Consider the following 23,168-nt stretch of genomic DNA (forward strand, 5'->3'; position numbering starts at 1 on the left):
GTTTATTAAGACGATTATCCCTAGGCTGCATCTCAGAAAATATCAGAACGAGTCATGAAAAATAGGAATTAGTTGGTAAGTGTTTATAATTATATGAAAACGAAATATGAGAAAGAAATTGAAGTTTGCATATCACACACACATGAAAAAATCCTCGAGGTTTATGCAATTTAAATGTATTAATTAACATTTTACAATTACATATGATCGAGTGTGATTATATTTACTGCAACACATGAATGACAAAGATCCACAGAGTTATGTTTGCTTGTTTTTTTTTGCTTACGGGTTTGGGATATATGTCAACAGGCCACACAGTATGAAGGCTGAGTCATGTATGGCAGTGACTGCCAAGACAAGCTCGTAAAACACTCAGTCTGATTTAACTACTTCATACAGTTAGTAGCAATAGATTTTGTTTTCTTTAGTATGTCAAAATTTACGACAGTATTAAGAAAACATCATATAGACATTCCTTATACCTCGTCGAAATTCCGGGATTCCCAAACACTCAAATTTCACTGGCTGGGAACTAAGAAAACATGTTATCTCACTCTCTGTGTCAGTCAGTAACATCCACCCATAACGATCCCGGCTAGGATATGGACCACACCAGTCACGTCACTTGCAAGTCAAAGTTCTTGCTCACTCTCGAGGTCCTGAGAGGGATTTTTTTTTTTTTAAGAAATTAGTCCTTGAACTTCGAGGTATGTAGTCTCTCTCACCTTCTGGGTGCTGCGGCGGCGGCGGGAGGGATGTTTGGAGGGCTGAGCAGATGGCTCTGTGTGGGCCCAAGCCGCTACAGTGAATGCCAGAGTGCCTCTCACCGACCACCAGGTGCCGCCCCTTCCTCCCACCCACCGCCCCACACTTCCCCTTCTCTCATGACATCAACGGTTGGGAGGCTGCCCAATACTGCGATAGCTAATTATAGTGCATGGGCTGAGCACCACCACGACGGAGTGCAGCCTCGTCATGCAAGCCTCACCCTCCACACCCCATTATCTTACAAACCTCACCCTATGCACTCCATTATCCTACACACCTCACCCTACACGCCCCATTATCCTTCACACCTCACCCTACACACCCCATTATCCTACACACATCACCCTACACACTCCATCATCCTACACACCTCACCCCACACACTCCATCATCCTACACACCTCACCCCACACACTCCATCATCCTACACACCTCACCCCGCACACTCCATCATCCTACACACCTCACCCCGCACACTCCATCATCCTACACACCTCACCCCACACACTCCATCATCCTACACACATCACCACACACCCATCATGCCCATCCTCCACACCTCACCCCACCCCATTATCACACATCACCCACACTCCATCATCCTACACACCTCACCCTACACACCCCATTATCCTACACCCATCATCCTACACACCTCACCCCACACACTCCATCATCCTACACATCTCACCCCACACACATCCACACCTCATCCCACACATCCATCATCCCACACCTCACCCCACACATCATCCACACACCTCATCCCACACACTCTCATCACACACCTCACCCCGCACACTCCATCATCCCACACACACCTCCCACACACACTCCATCATCCCACACATCCATCATCCTCACCCACACCTCCATCATCACACTCCCTCCATCATCCTACACACTCATCCCACACACTCCATCATCCTACCTGCACCTCACCTCGCACACTCCATCATCCTACACACCTCACCCCGCACACTCCATCATCCTACACACCTCACCCCACACACTCCATCATCCTACGCACCTCACCCCGCACACTCCATCATCCTACACACCTCACCCCGCACACTCCATCATCCTACACACCTCACCCCGCACACTCCATCATCCTACACACCTCACCCCGCACACTCCATCATCCTACACTAATTGATGGCTTCCGTGTAGTATGGTGTTGAGTGGCTGTTCTCCTTCACCTTGTTATTCATGATGTAAGAAAACTCGAAACGTAAAATGTATAGTGGCAGAAACTACAACTGGGAATCTGTGACATACACTCATATAATGTGTATGAGACAGCAAAGGTCAAGAAGGATTTTATTTATCACGCGAACTTATTTCAATTTAAAATTTACCACCCAAGTCTAACCTAACCTAACCTAACCTAGTCAAATCTCCAAGTAGCGTTAGGTTGTTTAATTATTGGGTAGAACAAGTTGGGGGTTAATCTTCAAGTGGTCACTTTATAACTATAAAACTATATTCAGCAATTTTTCTGTTTTAGTAATCTTTCCTTTTTTGTAATATATTTGAAGTAACTTCTTAATGTGTGATCAGGAAAACAATTTTATTTGGTATATTGATGTTATTCTGGCGTCAATTTGGACTAGTAAGTAGTCAAAAATTATCATTGTCTAGAGGGTTGACAGCTTTTTTGCTTCTATGATTCAAGTTTACAAATTGCCTTCGACGTCAAGAATATTCTCAGGATGGAAATGGGTCCCATATGTTGACCCATTAAGGTAAGTGTGGATGCAGTACATTGAATCCACATGAAACACCATGGCCGGCACTGAATTCAATCGCTTGCAATTCGGTATAGTCAAAGAAAAAGTCGTGATGCACCCCCTCGCGTTATGTCACGAAGCCATGACAAAGAATTTGGGAAAATTGACAGCGAAGCTTCGAGGTTCAACTCGAAACGGGGAACTTTATCAAAAGTCTTCGTCATGGCTTTCATAGCATATGGCACGCTAAGTGTAACACGACCTTTTTCTTTGTAGAATATACAGTTTACCTGTAGTGTAATGGTCAGAATGCCCGCCACGCAAGCGAGCGGACACAGGTTCGATTCCAGGACAGGGTGAATCTTTCGGCAAGTTTCTTTAAGCCATTTGCCTCTGTCTACTCGGCAGTAATTGGGAACCTGGATGTTAATCGATTTGTGAATCGTGTTCCGGGATAATGGTTAGCCAGTGCAGTTGGCGAGTTGTCCGGTCTTCTCTGACTATTCCTTGACACTGAGTTATGCATCTCGTTAACTTAGGGTTTGGTTGTTGTGTTGGCGACAGCTTCTACACCTTAAACAAATTCACGCCAAGGTGGCTTTTGGGCCGGCCATCCACGTTACACGAGGGGCAACCATTATTATTATTATTACAGTTGGATTCACTGTGGTGGTCCTTGTGCGAATCATCGATCCTTCGGACGGGAGGAGAGCGTTATGTTGTATTTTATCGGCTGCCGCAACTCTTTTAGAATGAGCTTAAAAAATTGAATTTTTATTTTAATGCTCGTTGATTAGAACCAAACCAGGAAGATGTGTCCTTGTACGAAGGTTGTGGATATGGCGAGGCTGGAAGGTGACAAGATGAATGGGAGGAACATTTAGGTGTGATGGATGATGACGTAGACCATACTTAACTATGGCCTTTGAACACCTGCCATGATCGGGGGGGGTGTTTCGGCACAGTAAACAATAATAGACAAATAAGTGAATAATTGCCATCCTTCTTCCAGCGAAACTAAGTAACACACACACACACACACACTTCATTTATTACCTTCGTTAATCGCCTTACGTATCTCTGACTCGCTACCAAACTCTAAAAGTAAAAATATTGAAATACCAGTCATAACATCTGAGAGACGACCGGAGAGGTGACGACAACTTCGAGAATCTTAACCTCATCATCCTCGACCATTTCCGGAATGTGACAGTCACTGGTGGATAGTGGTTGGGGTCCATACGAGGCCACGCTGCCACCACCGCATGCGTCGGTGTATGTTTTGGCAAAGTTATATTAGTTCCTAAATATAAGATGTGTGGTAATACACTCAGTGTTGATGTTGGTACAGCTACAGCGGGTGAGTATAGGGCGAAGAATTTGTCAGTCTATCTCCGCCACCCAGAAGCTTGTCTGTATCCCACGAGGTAGGGGGTGTTATTTGCCAAGGCTCAACACTTGTGTCAACAGATGTCTGTACAAGAATAAATTTGGCGGCGCTATTGTTTAAACACCTGTCACCATCAATAACACGTTGGTGTTATTAAGATGAACTCATTGTGGCAGCGGAGGTAAAGCGACCCTCAACTCCAGAATTAAAAAACTAAATATGGAGGCACAGTGGCGATGACGACGCAGTGAAGGTGTGCTGAGTTAGCAAAAGGCTAAAGGTGCCTAGATTTACACATGTGTGGGCCATGTGGGTGGACCCGTCACTTTGTACGCGTATGTGGAGGTGAGGGTATAGTCTGTGACACACTGACAGTTGCTCTGAGTCACTGACACAGAGAGACACTACCAAACGACACGCCACCTTACCTGCCTAAGTACATTTATGTCTGAAGAAGCTGAACTGGATTTTAATTCTCAAATGTTTTTTGTCTTTGTTTTGTGGTAGTTAAAAGTAAGTGGAAGTATTTTAAAGTTTATTCAGCTTACGTACTTTGGTTATTACTGTTAACACTTCAAACAGAGGTCCAGAGTTTATGAGATATGACTCAAGGTCAATATTTATATAGCAAATAAATTGTGCCCATGAAATATGTTTTCGATATATGCAAAAATGAAGAAATATAAAAAAATAAAAAAATTTACTATTATATAAAGTTGTTATATATATATATATATATATATATATATATATATATATATATATATATATATATATATATATATATATATATATATATATATATATATATATATATATATATATATATATTACAACATCTAATATGTGAAAAATATTAAACAATAAACAATAGATTGTCACTTACAAGTTTAATATATTGCAAAAGTTCTATACGAAATAAATTTTACTTTTTCAAATAAATCCCCCTTTTTTTTTAAATCACCCATTTGGCGTCCGGGTCCCAGTTTCCTCCTTATTTCAACAGACGTATTTCTAGCCTGTTTACATGTGCTGATTGTGTTTACCGTGAAGATAATGCTGTGAGTGACATACTGTATTTACCCGGCCGGACACTGAGCTCTGAGATCTGATGTCCTTTGGAGATCACTTAATGTTATGGTATTGTTTGATCCGATTGTTTTTTCTTTTTTTACTTTAAAGTTAGCATTATTATTATTATTATTATTATTATTATTATTATTATTATTATTATTATTATTATTATTATTATTATTATTATTATTATTATTATTATTATTATTATTATTATTATTATTATTATCGCTGTTGGTGTTGCTGTCTTGCGTCCTATGTACATTGTTTAGTTAGAGGAATGTTACATTTAATTTCAGACATATTTTCTTAAATTATGTTCAGCTGTGGTTAATTTTTTCGACACGTGTCAAAATATGACATTCACGTGTAGTTAAAAGCTTGTGAAGGCAGTTTTACAGTATACATCATGTCAAAGCAACTTCATTAAATCAATTTCAAGAAAACAAAGAACAAATCTGAGTAAGACTTTACCGTATAACTTCAATCTTCCTTATCGACATGACCCTCAAGGAGGTGTCGACCCATGTTATGGTCGTGTCCGGGGAATTTTGACCTCAACCCTGAGCCTGGCCACGCTTTGTGGACAACCTTAGTTTCACACCTCTCTCTACATCCTCACCTGCCCTATGACCTCCTCCTACAGGTCCCCAGCCGTTAAGCACCTCATCCTTCCCTGGCCAGATATTACTCCTCCTAGAGACAGGCCTGGCACTTGAAATTATTAGGGACTTGCCACATTTTGCCATAAACAGATGAATTGTATCTGGATTTCTCCCCCACACACTAATTCTCTTGTTACTATATGTAACTTACTGACCAAACCCGTGGCCCAGGTACTTGCGTCCTTAACGCATGAATCACGAAGAGAAGCACGAACTCCGCATGTTTCACTGTTGGGCGCTGCAAACGCTTTTGCGCTTCGCCTTGCGCAGGGTGCAAAAGGGTGCCCAATAAATTAGCCTCCTCGTGGGGCAAATCTGAAATCTGAATCTCAGCCACAACCTTATGGGAGAAAACGAGTTTCCTCCCCAGCGTCACTAAACATGGATAGGCCTATGAGATACCGATACTTAGGGTGTATTTTATGGTGACGTGTTTCCTCTTTGCACCTATATAAGCGACTTTAGTATTAACATAACACTTTCTCAATTCATTGAAATACTAGAATACTGTTCACTATCTCATATTTCAAGACGATAAAAAAATTATCTATGGATTTCCACGGTTCATGGGTTAATTTTATTTTACACACTCGCACACAATATATATATACATATATATATATATATATATATATATATATATATATATATATATATATATATATATATATATATATATATATATATATATATATATATATATATATATATATATATATCTGACTTCTACCCACCCACCCCCACAAGCCAGTAGGCGAAATCCTCTCTCCTACAACCACACATTATATACCGTGTCCTCACTGTACCTGGGAGATGATAACTATGAATAGTCTCACCATCCGTCATGTAACCATCGCCAAGGTGGTGTTGAGTGGACGGTGGTGACGTGTCCGGCCACTCCCATTAAACACTTCAGCTGCACCAAACTAACATGGTGTCAGGCCAGGCCCATTAACACTCCAGCTGCACCAAACTAACATGGTGTCCGGCCAGGCCCATTAACACTCCAGCTGCACCAAACTAACATGGTGTCCGGCCAGGCCCATTAACACTCCAGCTGCACCAAACTAACATGGTGTCCGGCCAGGCCCATTAACACTCCAGCTGCACCTAACTAACATGGTGTCCGGCTTGGCCCATTAACACTCCAGCTGCACCAATCCCACATGGTGCCCGGCGAGGACCATTAACACTCCAGCTGCACCAAACTAACATGGTGTCCGGCCAGGCCCATTAACACTCCAGCTGCACCAAACTAACATGGTGTCCGGCCAGGCCCATTAACACTCCAGCTGCACCTAACTAACATGGTGTCCGGCTTGGCCCATTAACACTCCAGCTGCACCTAACTCACATGGTGCCCGGCCAACACTGCAGCTGCACTTAACTCACATGGTGCCCGGCCAACACTGCAGCTGCACTCCAACTCACACGGTGCCCGGCCAACACTCACAACCTTCCAAAAATAATGTGTCCGATAATACCCCGAGTTGGATGATACGACGGAGGCTGTGTCAGGCTTATCCTGGTGGCGTCAATGGGACGTGTAGCGTTGATGGTGATCTGTTGGGGGCTGGGTTATGATGATCTGTTGGGGGCTGGGTTATGGTGGTCTGTTGGGGGCTGGGTTGTGGTGGACTGTTGGGGCTTGGTTGTGGTGGACTGTTGGGAACTGTTATGTCGTGGTCTCTGGGTTGGTGGTCTGTTGGGGCTGGGCTGTGGTGGTCTGTTGGGGCTGGGTTATGGTGGTCTGTGGGGCTGGTGGTCTGTTGGGGCTGTTGTGGTGGACTGTTGGGAACTGTTATGTCGTGGTCTGTTGGGGCTGGGTTGTGGTGGTCTGTTGGGGCTGGGTTGTGGTGGTCTGTTGGGGGGGTTGTGGTGGTCTGTTGGGGGCTGTATTGATGGCAATCTGTTGGGGCTGGGTTGCTGGTGGTTGTTGTGATGGTGTGCTGGATGCTATATTGTGACGGTTAGCTTGGGGCTGTGCTGTTATGGTTTTCTGGGGGCTGTGTTGTGATGGTGTGCTGGGGCTGTGTTATGGGGTCAGTTATGTTGTGTTATGGGTCAGGTAATGCTGTATTATGGGGTCAGGTAACGCTATGTTATGGGGTCAGATAATGCTGTGTTATGGGGTCAGATAATGTTGTGTTATGTGGTTAGTTATGTTGTGTTATGGGGTCAGATAATGCTGTTATGTGGTCAGTTATGTTGTATTATGGCGTCATTTCGTGCTGTCTTGTAACTAATACTGGGACACAATCTAAGGATAGAAATATTTTTGTTGTTAACGGGTCATCCAAGAAGACGTGACGGGGTCTGCAGGTCATTGACAAAAAAAAATGATTTACAAACTTCTCGGATTCGTAAATAATCAAGTAAGCCCCTAATATAATGATAATTGTACATCATTAAACTATTATACTTCTTTTGTACTCTGTAGATTCTGAAATTCTCGGGGCTTACGTTAATAAGAATTGGTAGATCTTATAAATATCCACAGTTTTTGTTTTTACCTTACTGCATCATTGTGTGCTTGTGATAATTGTCAATTGCAAGCAACTTAGCAATGGTGATATTCTGTATGTTCCAGGGCCGTTATAAGCGCAGTATCGTACAAAACTGTACAGTCATATATGTTTGAAATGAGATGTTGTATACAATTACAAACAAATGGTCTTTTACACTACCGTTTGTTATTGTACTTAACCCAAATGAAATACCACAGCGACATCTACGGGTATACAGACTTACAAGTTCAGGGGCTCGATGCAGCAGTGCGGCGTGTAAAGGGACTTTGACCATATATACACTTTTTCTGCTGGAAACTATTATTATTATCGTCCGCTGGAACAATAAAGCTGTAATGTTACCAGTCTGTTTGCTTGCTTGTATGTCTTCCCGTGCAATACAGGAAGAACATACAAACTATGGTGTTATCTGGCTTGAGTGTACCGCATACGAATGTGAAGACATGGAGAGAAAATAATAAGTTTATTTTATATAAAATATCCACAAGGTCAAGATTGTTCCTAATTCTCCAATTCCTTTTCGTCAGGTTGTGGTAGTGAAATTTGTGGTGGCTTTGAAGTCAACCTCTAGGTGTGTAAAGTAAAGGGAAGATGTTGTCAGTCAGTTTCCTCGGCCACCATCACGCTGCCTTTGATGTCGAAGAATCTGCAACGTTGAAAGGTTAAGGCGATGTCACCCCTCGGTTGCAGTACCTGGGACTGTTTGTGTTATTACAGTAGATAGAGGCCGAGCCCGTCACTGGTCTGAATATCCTACCGGTGTTTGTTGTATAAGTGTTGTACGACCTTTTCTTTTAGGTTGATTGATTTAATTGATACCTATATTTCATGTGGAAAGTGAGAGAGATACTGTGTACCTGAATAACTATCTTGTCTTTATCTCTCTTGGTGTTACAGGAGGTTCTGAGTTGATGAGGCAATAAATGGTGATGCATAAGACCACCCATGAGTGTATACTGGATCACTGTCTCTCACTGTTATTGTTCTGGACGTCGACGTTAATATTATTCAACAAAGAAAGGTCTAAGGTCTTAGTCTCTATGCTGGCGTGGGATGTTCCAGAGTCTTGCTTCAAACGAACTATTCTACATAGATGGAATTTGTGTTTAGCATTAGCAAAGGGGACAGGCCGTGTGCTTAAAAATATTGGTAGAAAGCTTCCCCGGGTGATTATTTTATTGAGGAAATTTTAAATGGTGCATCTCTTAGAAAGGTTTTAAGATTCCATTACTGTAAATTTACAAGTTCCCGGATGATGAGTTTGTTAGAGAATAATGGTGTATTTCGTACCACTTAAAGTACTCAGTGGTGTTGAGGGTACTGATGAGTTGTGAATTGCCTGTAGGCCGGATACTCAAAAGTATTTACAACATTGTATCTTTTAGTTGACTCTGTAAGTCGGCCCTCGGGGGTGTGAGTCATCTCTGTAGCGATACTTAAAACAAAATATCCGCCATCTTGTGACGTCACATTTTGTATATGGACCTGGAGGCCGTAACTTACAGGACCTTCAGGGCTCCTGTAACGGAATACACCCGGACATAACGTGTACATTTCCAGATTGCATAAACAGTATATGCCTTCCAAGCTATGATAATCCACATTAAAGGTGTTTTATCAGGGAATACTGCAGAAAACGGGTTTCCTATTGTTGCAATAGAAAATAATACTATAATATAAAATATAATCAGTTAAAAATTATCTTATAAACAGATGTGTTTGTTTATGTTTAGCAGGCAAGATGGAGTTGGTCGATGTATATTTAAACGAACGAGCTTTGTGGAGTGAAAGGATGTACCGAGACCCTTTGGACCCTCACGTAATGGATGAACAATTGTCTCAAGACAGTACTACAGATTTACTCGATGTGAAATGTTGAAGCTGTGTGAGGAATTAGACAACTTTCTAAGGCGGAGAACCAAGAGGTCATACGCTGTATTGACTCACACTTAATTGTTATTATTATTTGTACTTTTCATAATATTGTTTTTATTATAAACTGAGCTGCTAGTTTCTTGAATCGTTATGTGGCGTATAATATGTTTTTTATATAAATTTTACATATTTTTGAGCTTCTTCAACTCGCTTTGTTTATAAATCTCGCGCCCTTAAGCCTGCTGATATCCTTAGCTTATGATTGGTCAAATAGTCCATCATATTTTGAAAGATTAGATGTGATTTGCTAACTGGCCCGCAGGAACGCTTGCACTACAATGTTTACTTTCGATTTACATCACCGCAAAATAGTTTGAGTAGGGGCGGATTTACAATATTGTTAACAGTTTGTAAATCGATTACAACATCGCCGAGTGTGTAACTTACAAGGTGTTTTGAGTATCTACCCCGCCCCCCCAGGATTAATAGATGAAGACGATGGGACGATTTGGTTCGTGAAATAAATTGGACGGAAACATAAGGTCGTGTTTTCTTTCCCTATTGTGTGTGTGTTCCATAGCCCTGCCGAGCCCGTTCGGGGCACTGCTTACTGAATAGTAAACCTCGGTATACAAAGAGACATTATTTCTCGCCCTACACATGACTGCCTTCACTTCCCCAACTAAATATCAAGCACCCATTCACACCTGGGTCGAATAAGAGGTAACCCGGGCGTGAACCAGTTCTCAGTCACTACTGTAACATCGCCAAAAATATATCGAAGAAGAAAGAAATATTTGTGAGCCATAGAGCAGAAGTGTTCAAGGTCAACATGGTGTGACGTATAGAGCAGGAATAAACGTCTGATATTATGTGTGTCTCGTAGAATATTCTCTCCGTCTCTCCCGCTCTGGCTGCTAATCTCTCTATCTCTTTTTATTTACCTATGTCTCTATCTTTATCTGTCTGTCTATCTCATTTGATACTCCCCTGCCTCTTCTCTCAGTTACCGAGGTAGCGAGGTGCAGTGAGGAGAGGTAGAGAGAGGTAATGAGGGGAGATAAGGCGTTGTAGTGAGGGGAGATAAGGAGGGGTAGTGAGGGAAGGTAGGGAGGGGTAGTGAGGGGAGGTAGGGAGGTGTAGTGAGGGGAGGAAGGGAGGTGTAGTGAGGGAAGGTAGGGAGGTGTAGTGAGGGAAGGTAGGGAGGTGTAGTGAGGGAGGTAAGGTTTGGGGTTGCAGGGGGTAGTGAGGGAAGGTGAGGGAGTGTGAGGTGGTGAGGGAAGTGTAGGGAGGTGAAGAGGGGGGGAGGGCATGTGAAAGTGAGGAGGTGGTGAGGAGGTAGGGGTGAGGGGTGTGTGTGAGGGGGGGAGGTAGGAGGGAGGTGGTGAGGGGGAGAGGGAAGGAGGGAGGTGTAGTGAGGGAGGGAAGTAGGGAGGGAGGTGAGGGTATGAGGTGAGGGGGAGGTGGGGAGGTGTGAGAGGAAGGTAGGGAGGGGTGAGGGAGAGGTAGGGAGTGGGGAGGGGAGGTGTAGTGAGGGAAGAGAGGAGGTGTAGTGAGGGGGGAGGAGGGAGGTGTAGTGAGGGGAGGAAGGGAGGTGTAGTGAGGGGAGGTAGGGAGGTGTAGTGTGAGGGGAGGTAGGGAGGTGTAGTGAGGGGGGTAGGGGAGGTGTAGTGAGGGAAGGTAGGGAGTAGGAGGGAGGTAGGGAGGTGTAGTGAGGGAAGGTAGGGAGGTGTAGTGAGGGGGAGAGGGAGGTAGTGAGGGGAGGGAGGTGTAGTGAGGGAGGGAGGTAGGGAGGTGTAGTGAGGGGAGGTAGGGAGGTGTAGTGAGGGAGGTGAGGGAGGTGTAGTGAGGGAGGGGGAGGTGGTGGGGAGGAAGGGAGGTGTAGTGAGGGGAAGGGAGGTAGGTGGAGGTGCAGTGAGGGAGAGGGAGGTGTAGTGAGGGAGGTAGGGGAGGTGTAGTGAGGGAGGAGGGAGGTGTAGTGAGGGAAGGTAGGGAGGTGTAGGTGAGGGAAGGTAGGGAGGGTAGTGAGGGGGAGGAGAGGGAGGTGTAGTGAGGGAAGGTAGGGAGGTGTAGGTGAGGGGAGGAAGGGAGGTGTGAGTGAGGGGAAGGTAGGAGGTGTAGTGAGGGAAGGTAGCGAGGTGTAGTGAGGGGAGGTAGGGAGGTGTAGTGAGGGGAGGTAGGGAGGTGTAGTGAGGGAAGGAAGGGAGGTGTAGTGAGGGGAGGAAGTGAGATGGAGACGAGGAAGACACACTTGGCTCCGTACAAGGAAGGCATCATCTAGGAACCCTTTGGCTTAGTTACCTTATGTGGGCGAGCGAGTGAGTAACACCTCAGGCTTGTGTGGGAAGCTAGCTGGTGGTACTATTTACGATTCTCTCTCTCTCTCTCTCTCTCTCTCTCTCTCTCTCTCTCTCTCTCTCTCTCTTTGACGGTGGCTATAATGGTTTGTGTTTATTGGATGCGAGAAATGCTTCGTTTTTATTTTTATTGGAGGGCAGCTGTGACATTAAGAAGCCTGGGATTAATCTTTTAAATTTTAGTAACAAGAACAACATTGACGGTTATATATTATAAATGTCATTGGTTTATTTTGATCGTATTAATAATGTTTATCTTGATCAGAGATTATGATAACTCAGTAGATTTCAGATGTACGGTACCTGTTTGTATAGGCTTCAGGAAGGTTAATTTGGAATAGGTAATAATTTTTTATACACCTGACTCGAGAAAGATTTCGGCATGTTGATGATGGAAGAAATGTTAGTTTTTTTTAAGGGGATTGTTGTGTGTTAGTGAAATATTAAAGTAGTTATTTCTGAAGACGGTAAACAGGGAATTTAAGATTGATAATTGTTTATGATGTAATTTTGTTTGTTTTTATAAGATATATTTTGTTTACTGTTTAATGAACTATATTTATGCTATGATGATCATATTTCGTATTTAGCGAAGGAGGTATAGTAGTGTTGTATCTCAGATAATAAAGTATTTGATTATTAAGCCTTTAAAGGGGGTTTAGTTAGGGCTAAGAGTAGATTCTAATGCGTTTTCTTGTTCATGTTTTTGTCAAAGTGAATGTTTCTCCTTATGAGAGAACTTTTTTAATGCTCCTAAGCCTATCAAAGAGGATCACAGCAGGTCACAAAAATGTTGAAATACCTTATCATGAAGGCCTTGAGGAGGAGGTGATTTAAGGCTTCAGTATAATCTTTTATTAATGTCTTTGATATACACAAATTTTAGTTTTGTCTCCAACAGGAATAATTGCAATAAGATGACGAAGTATTTATCTGTAAAGGCCTCTTAGAGAGAGATAGTGGATGGTTACGTATAGTTCTTCTTAGTGCAATAATACATCAATAACTCAACAAAAAACATTACAACCTGAATCCAACATAGACTCTGTTTCTCGGCGGGAGTCCAGTTGATGACCGTCCCAGGTTGAGGAGACCGCATCCTTCCTCGTTTACATCTGATGCTGCTTCCTCCTCCTCGGCTGTCTGACTAGCTGTCTTTCACACCCTCCCTCACACACATCCCACACACACACAAACACACACCTACTCACCCATTCTCCCCCCCACACACACCTACTCTCCCACTCTCACCCCCCCCACACACTCACACACACACACCTACTCACCCTCCCCCACACCTCTCTCCCCTCTCACCTCCCACACACTCCCTCCAACTCACCTCCCCCCCACCTACCCTCCCTCTCCACCCCCCCCCACACACCTACTCCTCTCCCCCCCACCCACCCCTCCCTCCCCTCTTACCCCCCACACACTCTCCCCCCACACACCTGCCCCACACACCTCACCCCCCACACACACACCTACCCACACACACACACACACTTTGACGTTTCAGTAGATCAACGTTTCACCCACTTGTATTTATTTATTTTGGCATAACCTTTCCACCCTCACGTTGATCAAGACCTCCGGTACTCTTGGTAAACTTTTTTCAATCAATCCATCAAGAGTTTCTAATTGCATACGTTCATAACTTAATGGTCCTCGATCCCCTTCGCCTCTTTATCTTGAGTGTTAGTAAAATTGAATCTTTTTCACTCCCAAAGAAACAAACTTCGAGTAGTCTATGAGTTATTTTAATAGACAAGATGTGACACCTTTGAAACAGGAAGCACCCGATTTTCGCGTCTCTATATAACGCAAATTTCACTCTCAGTTGTTCAGTTTGTGTAAATATGTATTTTTTTTATCGTCTCTCTCTCTCTCTGTTTTGATTGATCTCTGTACCGTATCTCATGTATTTTGCGGATGGCATGTATTAATTATATATATATATAAGATAACAATGTGGGATATTTGTTAACATTGCTGGTCACCTTATCTAACCCTGATGGTGATGACTTGTTAATGTAGGTGATAAGAGCATTCATTATTATTGACTGTTGATGGAGATTATTTTCTGTCACTGTAGTAATATAGCCTTCACTACTAGCAGTTGACTTGATGGTGATGACCTACTGTTAATATGACAAAATATTCTACACTATCTGTCAGACCATTACTCACTCCTGAAGGTATTATAAACAGCCGTTCACACACTTTCTCCCCCACCCAACCCCTTACCTGCTCCTCCCTACTCAGTGTAATGTCGTAATGAACCACAGCATCATTGTGAATATCTAGTGTTTATTTACCTCTCCTAACTGAGGCCTTGTTTTCTGACACTTCTGAGTCCTTACTTGTCTAACAGCCTTGTCTTGTGCCAAGGATGGTTTATACAGTGTGTTTATTAACACAGAGGTGAAGTTAAAGTTTTTTGTTTGTATGGGATTGTTTCCCCTTAAGATCCCATGGAGTAGGCCAGTAGGGTCTTGATGTTGTGCTGGACGAGTGAGCTTAGTTTTGTATCATATATGCTTGTTTTGGTTCCCTTTCTGTCTCTCTCTCTCTCATGTGTGTGTGTGCGTGTGTGTTCTGGTGATTGTAATTTATCATCAGTCTCCCTTGGGGTCCGGAAGTTGATGAAAAAGTAGAAAAGTAGAGCAATTTAGCAAGACAACTTACAGTAAACGTTCCACCCTGGGCGGGACGGGGGCCTACTGCTGTCATAATCTCACTGTTAATAAGCTAGACTCGTCTTACCACAAGTGCAAGTTCATAAGGAAATTCTAACCAGTGTAACGGCGGATTAGTTAAGAAGGTCAAGTTGAGGGAGGGGTTTGAGGTCGCGCACACACACACACACACACACACCAAAGTAGGAACAGGATCAGTTCTTATAATAAGGGTAAAATATAAGTTTAACATAACCTTAAAATAGGCTACAGTCCCAATAGTCCCTAATCCCAATATTCCCCAATTCTTTTAGGTCCGACCCTAACCCCACATCAACTATTGGGGGTCTGATCTAATGGAACCCAATCATTGTAGATCTTGGTTATAATGGGTCAAGTTGTAATAGGTAGGTTGGGACTTGGGACCCGTTTAAGACAGAGGCTAATTAACATAAAAACAAGAGGAATGTGTGTGGGAGAAACTCTTGGGAGGTCTGCTCTTCTTCTTGAGATATCTTCCTGTTATCTCTTTACAGACTCACTGTACAGATAAGCGAAGGCGTCCAGAAAGAGAGAATGATGAATGCAACTCACTCCAAGAAATATTTAACCACAGTCTCAGAGCAATTTGAACGCCATTAACCCACGTAGTTATAATGAACCTCTCAACATCTGTAGCTACCAATAAAGTTTTATCATTTAAGGATTTAATGGCCTCTTGCGTGTGTGTTGTGCTGTCTAGACACTGTATTAAGGATAATTAATGTGTTGTTTTTGGAACTGTACACACACACACACACACACACACACACACACACTAACGCACATACACATGCAAACACATATATGACATGGAGGTATCTCCTTTTGACAGATTTTGTATTTTCAGATTTACTATCTCAAGAAATACCCCCCTCCCTCCCTCCCCCCACACACAGAATAATTATCAACAATATGATACCATCCTCTACAACCCCCCCACCCCACATACACACACAAACATCTTTATCATGTTGTTGTCCTGGGCTGCGTTGGCTTCTAACCCACACGTTGGTTTTATGGGCCTCTGGTCCATCAAGTGACGATCTGTCTTCATTAACACCCAGGCGCCCTCTTCCCGGACTCCCTGACATTCATTAATTTTAATTTGCTCGGAGACTTCCCAGACTACCTGATTAGTAAGTAGACTAATAGTTAATGTTGTTCCACCCTGAGATAGCGATAAATATATAGCGATATATCACATGAAAATTTACCATCCCCCCCCCCCCCACACCAAGCTTATTTCAACTGATGATGAATTAGACTGTTAGCTTTTAAGGTAGGCTAGGTTAGGTTAGGTTAGTTAGGTTAGAATAGGTTTGAGTTTGAGTGGTAAATCGTAGGTGAAAACAGGTGGGGGCTAAACTACATGTTATCCATAAATATTTAGTCAGTAAATTCGTCATACTAGTTTACAATAGTTCAGTTTGATGTTAAAGACAAGATAGATGGTTAACATACAGACTGATTGTAATTTTAATGCCATTTTGGGCGTAACATTAGTGTATTTATCTCCATTAACGAGGAAAATTTAACCGACGAATGTTTTTTGGGTTGAAATTAAAATCCAGAACAACATTATTCCTCTCGCCAGTGAGTGCACAAGGTTCCTGCCCTTACTTCATATGTTCTTCATGTGTTCTTCATGTGTTCTTCCTGTGTTCTTCATGTTTTCTTCCAGTGTTCTTCCAATGATCTTCACGTGTTCTTCATGTGATCCACCTGTGTACTCCATGTGTTCTTGCTGTGTTCTTCATGTGATCTTCATAAGTTCATCCTGTGTTTTACTTGAACATAAGAACATAAGAATGGAGGAAACTGCAGCGGGCCTATTGGCCCATACTGGGCAGTCCCGTTTGCACCCAACCCCTATTGCTCATATAAGCATCCAACCTATGTTTGAAGCTATTTAGCGTATTCGAGTTAATGATGATATTTGGTAACTTGTTCCATTCATCCACTACTCTGTTTCCAAACCAGTGTTTGCCTATTTCACGCCTAAATCTAAATTTGTCTAATTTAAAGCCATTGTAACGAGTTCGCTCCTGGTTGGATAGTTTGAGTACCTTTGTAATGTCCCCTTTGTTTAGCCCTGACTTCCACTTATACACTTCTATCAGGTCGCCCCTCGCTCTACGTCTCTCGAGGGAGTGCAAATTAAGATCCTTTAACCTGTCTCTATACTCAAGGTTCCTAATGCCCGGGATTAGTCTTCTCATTCTCCTCTGAATTCTTTCCAATGATTCTATATCCATTCTGTAATACGGTGACCAGAACTGAACTGCGTAATCCAGGTGTGGTCTCACAAGCGCAAGATACAGTTTTAGGATGACCTCGCTAGTCTTGTAACTAACACTCCTTTGTGTGAACCCAAGTACTTTATTAGCCTTGTTACGAGCAAAAACACATTGTTTACTTGGCTTAAGGTTCCTGCTTATCATTACTCCTAAATCTCTCTCGCAGTCAGATTTCTCTATGTCATCGTTGTTCATCTGGTATCTGGTTTCCCTATTTACATCTCCTATACTGAGTACTTTACATTTGTCCACGTTGAATTTCATCTGCCATTTTTCAGACCAATTCGAAAAATTTGTTTAGATCTTCCTGTAGTTTTGCGGAGTCCTCGTCAGATTTAATAACACGTCCTATTTTAGTGTCATCAGCAAATTTACTTATGTTGCTGTCTATGCCGATATCTATGTCGTTTATGTATATAATAAATAATAATGGTCCAAGTACTGAGCCTTGGGGAACTCCACTTGTGACGTTGCTCCAATGGGACTTAATGCCGTTAATGCTCACTCCCTGTTTCCTGTCCTGTAACCACGCCCTAATCCATTTAAGGATGTTACCTTTGATGCCATGAGCTTCTACCTTTCTAATTAGTCTTTCGTGGGGGACTCTGTCGAAGGCTTTGCTAAAGTCGAGATAAACCACATCATAGTTGTGCCCCTCGTCCACCGATTCGAAAACTGATGAAAAGAATGTTAATAGATTAGTTAGACAAGAACGTCCGCTTGTGAAGCCATGCTGGGAATCATTGATCAATCGGTGCTTCTCCAGGTGATTTCGAATAGAGTTTGAAATGATTGCTTCCAGTAATTTGCCTACTATTGATGTTAGACTGATTGGGCGGTAGTGTTCTTTCTGTGTTTTCAGTGTTCTTCCTGTGTTCTTCATGTGTTTTACTATGTTCTTAATGTGTTCTTGTGTTCTTTCTGTGTTCTTCATGTGTTCTCTGTGTGTTCTCTGTGTTCTTCCTGTGTTCTTCCTCTGTTCTTCATGTGTTCTTGAGTTTTTCGTGTGTTCCTGTATTCTTCCTGTGTTCTTCCTATGATTCCTGTGTTCTTCCTGCGTTCTCCGTGTGTTTTCCATGTGTTCTTCTTGTGTTCTTCGTGTGTTCTTCATGTGTTCTTCCTGTGGTCATGTGTTCTTCATGTGTTCTCCCTGTGTTCTTTTGGGGTTCTTGTGGTCTTCTTATGTTCATCCTATGTTGTTTCTATGTTTCTCCTGTGTTCTTGAGTACGTCCTATGTTCTTCATGTGTTGTTCCTGTGTTCTTCATGTGTTCTTTCTGTGTTCTTTCTGTGTACTCTCTCAGTGTCTCGAATATTTTCACTCACTGTAACCGGCTTATTTTACTCGTATAATTTTATCTAATGGAGAGAGAGAGAGAGAGAGAGAGAGAGATTGTTGTGGTGGGAGAGGACAGGCGGGACTAGCTTCCTTGTGGTCGTGAGGAATGGTGAAATAGGAGAGAGAGAGGATGGGAAGGGAATGTTGATGGAGCTAGCTTAGGGAAACCTCGTGAAAAGGTCAGCGAGGGGATGGGAGGGTGGGGGGAGGCGGGGTGGGAGGGAAGGATTGTGATTTAAGGGGAGGAGTAGGAGTAGAAACTGTGCTAGATGGGAGTGATGGAAGGTTGTGATATTAAGTGATACAGGTTGTAGGGGGGAAATTATGGTGGTAGGGAAGAGTTGTAGTGAGAGGGAAAGGAGAGGTAGGAGTTGTAGTGGAGGAGGAGGAGGAGGAGGAGGAGGAGGAGGAGGAGGCCAAGGTTAGGTAGTAGCCAGAGAGTCTTCCGGGATGGCGTACCAATATATTCAAATATGTTGTTGCCACGACCTGCCTAAACCATCTCACATGACAACTTTATGGAGGGAAACGAACCCTGGGCTGTCAACAAGCTGTAGGACACAAGAACGTAAGTTTCTCGCTAATATATGGGATTTCTTCACACTTGAATGCGAATCTTGAAGGAATTTACTATTTATTAAAGAGCCACGATGAAATAAACAACGATCTGATAATTATTTGGTGTTTACTGAGTCACAAGTTAGACAGTTTAGGTATAAATGTATAACATCCTTATTAAGTTTGAACTATTTTGTAAACCTAAGTGTGGTGAGTTACTTGGTCACGAGAGACCTGTCCGTCCACCACGACGGGTCTGGTGAAAGAAGGTAACTGTAATTGTATCGTATTTCGCACCAGTACGTCAACGTGGTGAAGGTGAGGCAGTTAATTAGTCAAAAGTTTCCTTACGTGTATGTTTACGTGGTGTCTAACGGACGCCATCTTGGCATAAGAGACCAACCTATGCCATCATGTTTCAAAATCGTCTTAACGATATTTCTGCCAGTCTCAAGGTCATATGCATTTTTATATGATTTATTCTGAAGCAATAGCAAATGTAATTTCGTGATGCCTCAACTTAAATATGAATATAAATGATTTTCAGTTAATTAATCTTAGTTAAACACAGGCTACTTCCCCCCACCCCACCCTCCCACACACACACACACACACATACTTCTGGGACAAGAAGAGTGAGTCACACGGGAAAAGGTTAAGATAAGAAATGTCAAAAGATAAAATAGGAAGATAGAGCGACAGTGTGGAAGGGAAACTGTGAAAGGGAAGCTACACCTGGCAGCGGCTGGGGAGAGGAACCGTCTGTAGAGGGCAATCATGCAGCACGGCCTTGATGGGCGGCTGAGGCCACTTTAGTATAGGTCATAACAAGAATGATTGATTGAAAAAAGTTTGTTGTGATTATAATTTGAGATGGTGGGTAGTAAATAATCCGTTCTTGAGCAGATTGTCCTGTAGAAGTAAATACCTCTTCCTTGATTTGTTTTTCAACATTCACATCCAAAAAATTAACCTTCCATCACCCATACCAATCTTCGTGACCAGCAGGTAATATTCAGATAAGAAACTCGTGTGTTTCCAACTTTAAAAATAAATGCATAGCATCGAAAGCATTAGTGTAGCGGTCTAGCCAACGACGCCATCAAACACTGCCCAATACCATGAGCTTACTGAGGTGATTCCTGTTATAAAAGAGCAGGTTGAAACGAAGAGCTTTGTTTTCTCAATAAACCACCACATTAGTCTTGCAATGTTCTAGATACGATTCTGGCTCAGGTACAGGTATGTAAACTCTATCACCTTATGCCTGTTTAATTAGCAGTTGGAACTGTGTATTGTAAACGTAAGCTGAATAGACAAACAGACAGACAGGCAGACAGGTATTTGGTCTGTTTCATCTGTTGAATGATCTACACACAGTAATTGTCTAGTTTAGATGCATCAGGAAGTAGATGCAGGTGTTGGTATTGACTTAACCTGGTTACTCACACACACACACACACACGCACACACACACACACACACACACACACACACACACAAAATACCTCAAATTTTAAGACATTTCGAATACAGTTGCGGAATTCAGACAACATTAGCGCCATACTTGCATTGAGAATTATACTTCTTTTTACTTCTCTAACGGAGGTGAAGTGGATTTTTTTCACCCCAAGCATATATAGATTACTGTAGTAATTCCTTCTTTTACGTCTTGAAGTATTTATTTTATTACTTTTGTATTTGGTAGTCAGGCAATAAAATATGTGGAAAAGGTAATGGCTTTAGGGGAGGTTGGAGGCCATAAGAACAGTAGTAGTAGTAACAGACTCAATACACACACAATATCCTTTATAAACCAGCCAATTAACTCACGTCTGTTATAGGAACACTGTCTTCGTATTTTTCGGAGGCATGTTGTTAAGAGTTTGCGTTAAGGTAAAATAAAAAATGGGTGGCAGGAATGTTTTTCTCTAAATAACAAGTGGAAGTTCACGGGAGGTCACCTGATATACTGGTTGCCAAAGAGCATTCAGGTGACTGTGGAGGAGTCGGTCTCTCTCTCTCTCTCTCTCTCTCTCTCTCTCTCTCTCTCTCTCTCTCTCTCTATCATGTGTCTAGTAGAGTCAGGTGAGGGCAGAAGGACGTGATGGTGTTCTCCTTTGCCACCAGGTTTCTGACAGGCGGTACGAATATTTTTGCTTTATTTAATTCTAATGCGATATTAATATTATCTCTGTTAATCTTCACCTGTTACTTACCCTCCTCGCCTCTTGTCTGTCTACTCCCCAGAGTTCTTATACTTATTTTACTTGGGCTCCATCTGGACGAAGGCGTCGTTTTCGGTAAATACCTATTTCAATCGGTAGTGAAACTATCGGACCATCACCTGTATTACATATACATGCAGGGTTCTGTCCCGTGCAGTGCATCTGTGGTTTATCCCAGAGGTTATCCATTTGTTTCTTTAAGAGTATTCCGATATGCGGAATACCTTAATATACCCGGGTATAAATAATCGACAGGAAACAAACGAGACGCCTCAGTGCAAAATAATAATGCACGTGTAAATTGGGTTTCCTTTTGCGATGTGTTGCCAAATCAGAGAGGATTGTCTCAACTTCGCCAAGGGAGATTCAGAATGTAAAAAAATTAAAGATTTGAAGAATTTATATTATTTTCCTAAAGACAATAACAGGTGTGAGGGGAAGAATGCTGAAACTATGTAGATTCGTATCCCGAATTTGCTGTTTTAGAAGACCGAAATTAGATTTATGGTCAATATTTTCAAGTCGATTTGACGCTTGTAAAAAATTTCACTGTGTGTAGCATGTTAACGGAGGAAATAGGGTTTTTAAAGACATATATTTACACACACACACACTCTACTACTACTTTGCTGTCACTTGGAATCGAGTATGACGATCATCCAGCTATGATACAATGATATGAGTTATTAGGGATGTCACCTAGGTTGGTGAGTTCTGAGGTGACTAAAGAGGCCGTTACGGGACCCGCAGAGTCGTCCACATTCGTTGTACATGTGAAGAGTTGCATCGAGTGCGGGAGGGGCGGTGGCAGCGTCTTTCCGGCGTTGGCGCTTGTCTGCCTCGGGTTGCAGTCGGGCTAACTCACACACACACACTATCCACACATACACACACAATATCCACACATCCACCACGCACTCCATCCACACATTGAACAACGCACTCTGCCACTCTTCATTCACGATCCAACTACACCCCATTCTCACTCCATCCACACACTCCATCTATATCTATCGACATTCCATTCACTCATTCCATCCACACTCCATCCAAACTTCATCCACGCACTCCACCACACACTCCTTCCACACTTCATCCACACACGCCATCCTCACTAAATTCACATATCATCCACACACTCCACTACACATTCCATCACACTATCCACACACCACACTACGCACTCTATACACACTCCACCACAAATTCCGTCAACACAGTCCATCCACACACCTCATCACGCACTCTATCCAATCTCCATTACGCACTACACTAGAATTTCTATCCACATAGGCCACTACGCACTCTATCCCCACTCCGCCACACATTCCATCCACACACTCCGTCCACACACTTCACCATACACTTCATCCACAGCCTACCACATACCCCACCCACACATACCTTCAACACACCCCACTACGCACTCCATCCCTCTTTATCCACACATTCACCACACACTCCATCCACACACTCCGCCACTCACTCCACCACACACATAAACACACAGTCAGTCACACACACTCCACTACAGATCACTATACATTTTTCACACACCAACACATCCTTCCAAAAATACTTTCTTTAGACGCCCCAAAAGACTCACAACACATGCATAAGATGCTGGAGTTTAAAGGGAA

General features: G+C 42.7%; 1 protein-coding gene across 3 annotated transcripts in view; it reads right to left on the reverse strand.

Moving 5' to 3' along the window:
• Window positions 1–23,168, reverse strand: part of LOC121869768 (calcium-binding protein P-like) — a 126,927-nt gene that overhangs the window by 46,522 nt on the left and 57,237 nt on the right. The gene's annotated exons all lie outside the window — the stretch shown is intronic.

Source organism: Homarus americanus, unplaced genomic scaffold (assembly GCF_018991925.1).
Source record: "Homarus americanus isolate GMGI-L3 unplaced genomic scaffold, GMGI_Hamer_2.0 scaffold32583, whole genome shotgun sequence".
NCBI lineage: Eukaryota > Metazoa > Arthropoda > Malacostraca > Decapoda > Nephropidae > Homarus > Homarus americanus.